Here is a 6,783-nt window from a genome sequence, read left to right as displayed (position 1 = left end):
TTGCTTGTCTACCATGGACATCCTCAAAAAAGTTGAATCAATGTTGCAGCAGAAACGCCCAGTGCTAAAAGGATGCACAGATGAATACCAGGGAAAATATTGTTTCTCAGGACTGTGGCAGAGGCCTGCAGTGTTTGTGAGTGGTATAATTCTCAGTCCTCAAGGGTTCTATACCTTTTTCTGAAACTGTAACGATCGCCGCCCGGAGCAGGCCCAGGAGCTCCGGGCGGCGCGTCCATCTTCGCCGGCGTCGCTCCCAAAATGGCGGCGCCCATGGCCGCCACGTGGGTAGCGGCGCCGGGCGATGACGTCAGCGCGCCGACGTCGGCGCAAGAGCGTCAATGACGTCAGAATGGCGCCAAATTTGAATATAAAAACTCCAACTAGACGCCAGAATGGCGCCCAAGAATAGGATTACTTTCCTGAAGCATATCCTGGGTTTCCTGTGTGCCTTATTGCCTAAATATTGTTCCTGCCTTGTATCCTGACCCTTTGCCTGGACTTTGGACTTTGATTGTATTCTGCCTGCCTGTGAACTCTTGCCTGATCCTGACTATTCTCCGTTTAACCCTTTGGATACCGCGACCTTGTTCCCTCAAGAGGGCTTCCTCCTTGATCCAGACAACCTCCCTGGAGGGAGCTCCCGGCTCCCTGACATTATTCTTGGGCCATGGATCCTTCTGAGGAAGCCACACCTCATGTCGGACGAGCGCTCCGCGGACTGGCATCCCGCATGGAGGACTACGAAAACCAGCAGGTTCGCATTGGGCAAGCACTCGATGTCCTGCTGGCTCAAGTGCCTTCTGCGTCCTCCACTGCTCCACCTACTGGGGATCCCCCCATGGCGGCAGCCCCCACGAACACAAGCTACCCGACAGGTGAGCCTCGCATTCCTCCTCCCCCTCGTTTCAGTGGGGACCCACAAGCCTGCAGGGGATTTGCCACGCAATGCCAAATTCAATTTGAGTTCCAACCCACACAGTTTCCAAGCGAGCGTTCCAAGGTGGGGTATGTGATGTCTCGATTGGAAGGCAAGCCTCTGGAGTGGGCAACGTCTCTTTGGGAGAAGAATTCCCCGCTGACTTTCGATGTTAAAGACTTTCTCCAAGCTTTTCGTATAATCTTTGATGCTCCAGGTCGGGTTACGAACGCCCCTGCCCGTCTCTTGCAGCTCCGGCAAGGAAGCCGCAGTGTCAATGAGTATGCTATAGACTTCCGAACACTGATGGCGGAGACTTCCTGGTGTGATGACGCTTACAAGGCTGTATACTACCAAGGCCTATCCATCCGCATCAAAGATGATCTCGTCTCCAGAGAGACTCCTGACACCCTGGAAGGGTTGATCGCTCTATCCATTAAGGTGGACACTCGTCTCAGAGAGCACCAGGTGGAGAGAGAGCGCAGTAGACGATTTTCTCCCATGTTGGCCCCTCGCTTTCAAAGGCCGATTCTGCAAACACCCGCTGTTCCTGTGACCCATGTGTCGACGTCTCCCTTGGAGGAACCCATGCAAGTAGGAAAGACTCGCCTCTCCGAGCAGGAAAGACTCCGAAGACGTATGGCAGGTCTCTGTTTATACTGTGGTGGGCATTCCCATTTTGCCAACGCCTGTCCTGCCAAAGCCAAGAGTTTTGTACCCCGAGGTATGTCTCAGGTTTCTTATGTAGGGGGCATCACTCGAGGTTCTCTGGAGAAGTATCAAGAAAATTCACGCAGGCTTCTCCTTCCTTTGCAGATTCACCTGGCAAGTAAGTCTATCTTCGAAAGGGCCTTCCTCGACTCCGGAGCGGATGGCAATTTCATGGATGCCTTTTTTGCCGAACGCATGAAGATTCCTCTGCTTCCATTGTCTTCTCCCCTGCGAATTACTGCCATAGATGACAAACCCCTGGAGTTTGAATTCGTCACAAAGTTCACGGCGGAACTATCTGTACAAGTTGGGGCGCTGCATCAAGAAAAACTTTCATTCTTCATCATCCCCTGTCCTTCTACTCCAGTGATATTGGGTCTTCCATGGTTACGTCTGCATAACCCCACCATAGACTGGTCCACTGGGCAGATCTCTCGTTGGAGTTTATTTTGCCTGCAACATTGCCTTCCGCCAAAACCCCTCGAGAAGGTGAATGTCTCCTCTGCGGAATTAAAGACTTTGCCCTCCACTTACAAGGGATTTTCCGATGTGTTTTGTAAAAAGTCTGCAGAGTTCCTTCCCCCACATCGCTCCTACGACTGTCCGGTTGAACTCCTGCCTGGAGCTATGCCCCCCAGAGGGCGCACCTACCCTCTCTCTCCTGCAGAGACTACCGCTATGAAGGAGTACATCCAAGAAAATCTCCAGCGGGGGTTTATCCGCCCTTCTACCTCTCCTGCAGGGGCTGGGTTCTTCTTCGTGGAGAAGAAGGACGGAGGCCTTCGGCCTTGTATAGACTATCGGGGTCTGAATAAGATCACCGTGAAAAACAGATACCCTCTGCCCCTGATTGCCGAGCTCTTTGACCAGCTGAAAGGGGCCAAGATTTTCTCCAAGTTGGATCTCCGGGGGGCCTACAACCTCATTCGCATCCGGGAGGGTGACGAATGGAAGACGGCATTCAACACTCGGGATGGGCACTATGAATATCTCGTTATGCCCTTCGGCCTATGCAATGCCCCTGCCGTCTTCCAGGAGTTTGTGAATGATGTGTTCCGAGATCTACTAGGAAGGTTCGTAGTCGTATACTTGGACGACATCCTGATCTTTTCCAAGGACCTTGAAAGTCATCGCTCCCAGGTGAAGGAGGTACTCTCTCGTCTGAGGAAGAACTCTCTCTTCGCCAAGTTGGAGAAGTGTGTTTTCGAGGTATCCAAGATCCCCTTCCTAGGATACATTATCTCTCCAGAGGGATTTGAGATGGACCCCGTGAAAGTGTCGGCCATCCAGGAGTGGCCTCTCCCACTGAGTACCAAAGCAATCCAGAGATTCATCGGATTTGCTAATTATTATCGACAGTTCATCCGGGGGTTCTCTTCCCGCATTGCACCTATCCTGGCCCTCATCCGAAAAGGGGGTAAACCCAGCCTGTGGCCTCCATCTGCTATAGAAGCCTTTCAGTCCTTGAAAGAGGCCTTCACGTCCGCTCCTGTTCTTCGACATCCCAATCCTGCACTACCCTTCTGCATCGAAGTTGATGCTTCTGAAGTCGGAGCCGGAGCTATCCTGTCTCAGAGACATTCCTCTGATGGAAAATTGCACCCCTGTGCGTTTTTCTCCAAGAAGTTCTCATCCGCAGAGCAGAACTATGACGTCGGGAATCGAGAACTCTTGGCAGTCAAGCTTGCCCTTGAAGAATGGCGTCACCTCCTGGAGGGTTCTGAAATTCCTGTCCAGATTTTCACTGATCACAAGAATCTGGAGTTCATACAGTCCCTCAAGAGGCTAAATCCCAGACAAGCCAGGTGGACCCTTTTCTTTTCCCGATTTAACTTTGTTTTGACTTATCGCCCAGGTTCCAAAAATCTGAAGGCCGACGCCTTGTCTCGTAGCTTCACTCCGGTGGACCGTGACCCTGAGAGACAGGAACCAATCATTCCACCAGTCAAGATCATTGCCTCTCTGTATCCCCAATTTGCCGACCAGATTCTGGCTGGGCAGTCCTCGGCTCCTCAAGATACTCCGATTGGCATGGCCTTCGTCCCTCCAGAACTTCGCCTGGCCATCCTGCAACAAACCCACTGCTCCAGGCAAGCTGGACATCCTGGTTCGGCTAAGACCCTTGAACTCTTGAGGCGCCTAGTCTGGTGGCCTGATATCCGCAAGGATGTAAAGGACTTTGTGGCTGCTTGTAATGTCTGCGCCACTTCTAAGCCTAGCCATTCCCGCCCCAGTGGGTTGTTACAGCCTTTGCCGGTACCCTCTCGTCCATGGACGCACCTCTCTATGGACTTTATTGTCGAACTTCCTCCCTCCGGTGGGAATACTGTGATCTGGGTTGTTATTGATCGCTTCTCCAAAATGGCCCATTTCATCCCTCTGAAGAAGTTGCCCTCTGCGGTGGAGTTGTCCCAGCTTTTTATCCAGTACATCTTCCGCCTGCATGGTTTCCCGGTGGAGATCGTCTCCGATAGAGGCACCCAGTTTACTGCCAAGTTCTGGCGTTCCTTATGCAAAGACCTGGGAATTGTTCTTCAGTTTTCATCTGCATACCACCCGCAAACGAATGGGGCAGCTGAACGTGTCAACCAAGCCCTGGAGCAGTTCCTGAGGAACCACGTATCCCTCTGCCAGGATGACTGGTCTGATCTCCTCCCATGGGCGGAATTCGCTCATAATAATGCTTGTCATTCCTCTACAGGAAGGTCTCCGTTCATGTCGGTGTATGGTCAGCATCCTCAAGCTTTTCCCCAAGACTTTGTGCTATCTGACGTCCCGGCTGCTGACGACTCCGCAGCCCATATGTCTGCTATTTGGGCTGCGACCAAGTTGAACCTAGAGAAGAGTGCTCTTGTTCATAAGACTTTCGCGGATCGTCGTCGAAGATCCTCTCCTCTCTACAAGGTGGGTGATAATGTCTGGCTCTCTTCCAGGAATATCCGGTTGAAGATACCATCTCCCAAGTTGGGTCCAAAATTCGTGGGACCATTTCCCATCTTGGAGATAATCAACCCTGTGGCTGTCAGACTCCAGCTTCCACCAGAGATGAGAATCCCCAACGTGTTCCACGTGTCTCTGGTGAAACCCGCCATCACCAACCGGTTCTCTGGCGGTCAGTCTCCTCCTCCTGCCATCTCAGTGGAGGGTCAACTCGAGTACGAGGTGGAGAAATCCTAGACTCCAGAATCTCCAGAGGGTCCCTTCAGTACCTCATTCAGTGGAAGGGCTTTGGCCCTGAAGAATGCTCCTGGGAAGGACACCGTGATGTTCACGCTCCTCGTCTGGTGAGGGAGTTCCATTCCAAGTTTCCCCAGAAGCCAAGTCCTGGTGGTCCAGAGGCCCCCCGTGAGGGGGGGGGTACTGTAACGATCGCCGCCCGGAGCAGGCCCAGGAGCTCCGGGCGGCGCGTCCATCTTCGCCGGCGTCGCTCCCAAAATGGCGGCGCCCATGGCCGCCACGTGGGTAGCGGCGCCGGGCGATGACGTCAGCGCGCCGACGTCGGCGCAAGAGCGTCAATGACGTCAGAATGGCGCCAAATTTGAATATAAAAACTCCAACTAGACGCCAGAATGGCGCCCAAGAATAGGATTACTTTCCTGAAGCATATCCTGGGTTTCCTGTGTGCCTTATTGCCTAAATATTGTTCCTGCCTTGTATCCTGACCCTTTGCCTGGACTTTGGACTTTGATTGTATTCTGCTTGCCTGTGAACTCTTGCCTGATCCTGACTATTCTCCGTTTAACCCTTTGGATACCGCGACCTTGTTCCCTCAAGAGGGCTTCCTCCTTGATCCAGACAACCTCCCTGGAGGGAGCTCCCGGCTCCCTGACAGAAACACAGGCAGGACCCATATAACACAATTGCTCACCTTTGTTTTTGGTACTATAATTTTTATTTGTTTTTTAAAGTTAAATTTCTCGCTCACCTTTTTAATTAAGATGCTTTAACTATAAGAATTATTTTTAAAAATGTTTCTGTATTTGCTCACAAATGTATGCACACGTTAAAGCAATTGTTTCTTTTTCAGTCCTATTAATGTTTTGTTTTTTTAATTACGATATTTTAGGCCTGGGGCTCTGTGTTTTAACATTCATACAGGATACTCCCACAGTTCCCCACAGCATTTTATAGCCTATAGTTTCCCAATTTGGTTCCTTAAAACTGCATAGCTGTTTCTTCCCTCCTGCTTCCTACACAAGTTGTGTTTTGATTGCTGATCATTTTCCCCTTATTTGACTTTTGCTTTCAAACTATGGGGTCTGTTTACTAAAGTGCGGTAAATCTTTTTTACGCATGTTATCGCTGAGAATATTTTTACGCCAGAATATTTGCAGCGACTAAGTTTACTAAACAGCGATGTGCTCAGAAGTCATTGTGGTAACTACATTAAGGAACCAGCTTACGTTAGCGGTAATTTTAGCGAGTTGCAAATTTTCTGGCGAAAAATTAAGTTTTTGCGAATATTTATGCTATAAAATAGTCTTGTTTTATGGTGGTTATTATGGCAATTTTTACTGTGACATTTATGGCCAGAAATGCATCTTCAAAACTCATAAACTTTATTGACTGATGATTATACCATCCAACAACATCACCAGAGTGACACCAATCAAACATGTCTGCATCATATAAACCCTTCTGCCAATAGAATCATAGGAACAAGAAATGATACCAGTCAATCTCTTTGCTTCATAGAAATGCACAGTTTAATGAAGCCAATCACAATGAAATCAAAAAAGTGTAGAGGCTGACGAATCCTTGGACTGTGATGCCCGCTGCCAAAAATACGCCTCTGAGCTGAAACTGCTGCTGTTGCAACAGATAGAAGCAGAAGCCAAAACATCCTGTCAGCAATAGCTACAGATCTGTCTCCTGTCAGCAAAGAATGATGGGTAAAAAAAAACAGTTTTATGGGATATTTCCTGCCCCTTGAGAATTTTCTGGCGAAAAAAATACTTTTACGCCACTACATAGGTGGCGGTAAAAGTTTGCGAATATTCTGGCGTTAATTTTGTCTTTAGCACATTTCGCTGTTTAGTAAACCGTGCGTTAATGTGTACGTAGCGTTATTTTCAGCGAATGCGATAACTGGCGAACAATTATTCTTGCTCAAGAAAATTCGCAAATTTATATTTACCGCAGGTTAGTAAACT

The sequence above is a fragment of the Xenopus laevis genome, chromosome 4L, assembly GCF_017654675.1.
Source record: "Xenopus laevis strain J_2021 chromosome 4L, Xenopus_laevis_v10.1, whole genome shotgun sequence".
Classification (NCBI taxonomy): Eukaryota; Metazoa; Chordata; class Amphibia; order Anura; family Pipidae; genus Xenopus; species Xenopus laevis.
This window is presented reverse-complemented; position numbering follows the sequence as displayed.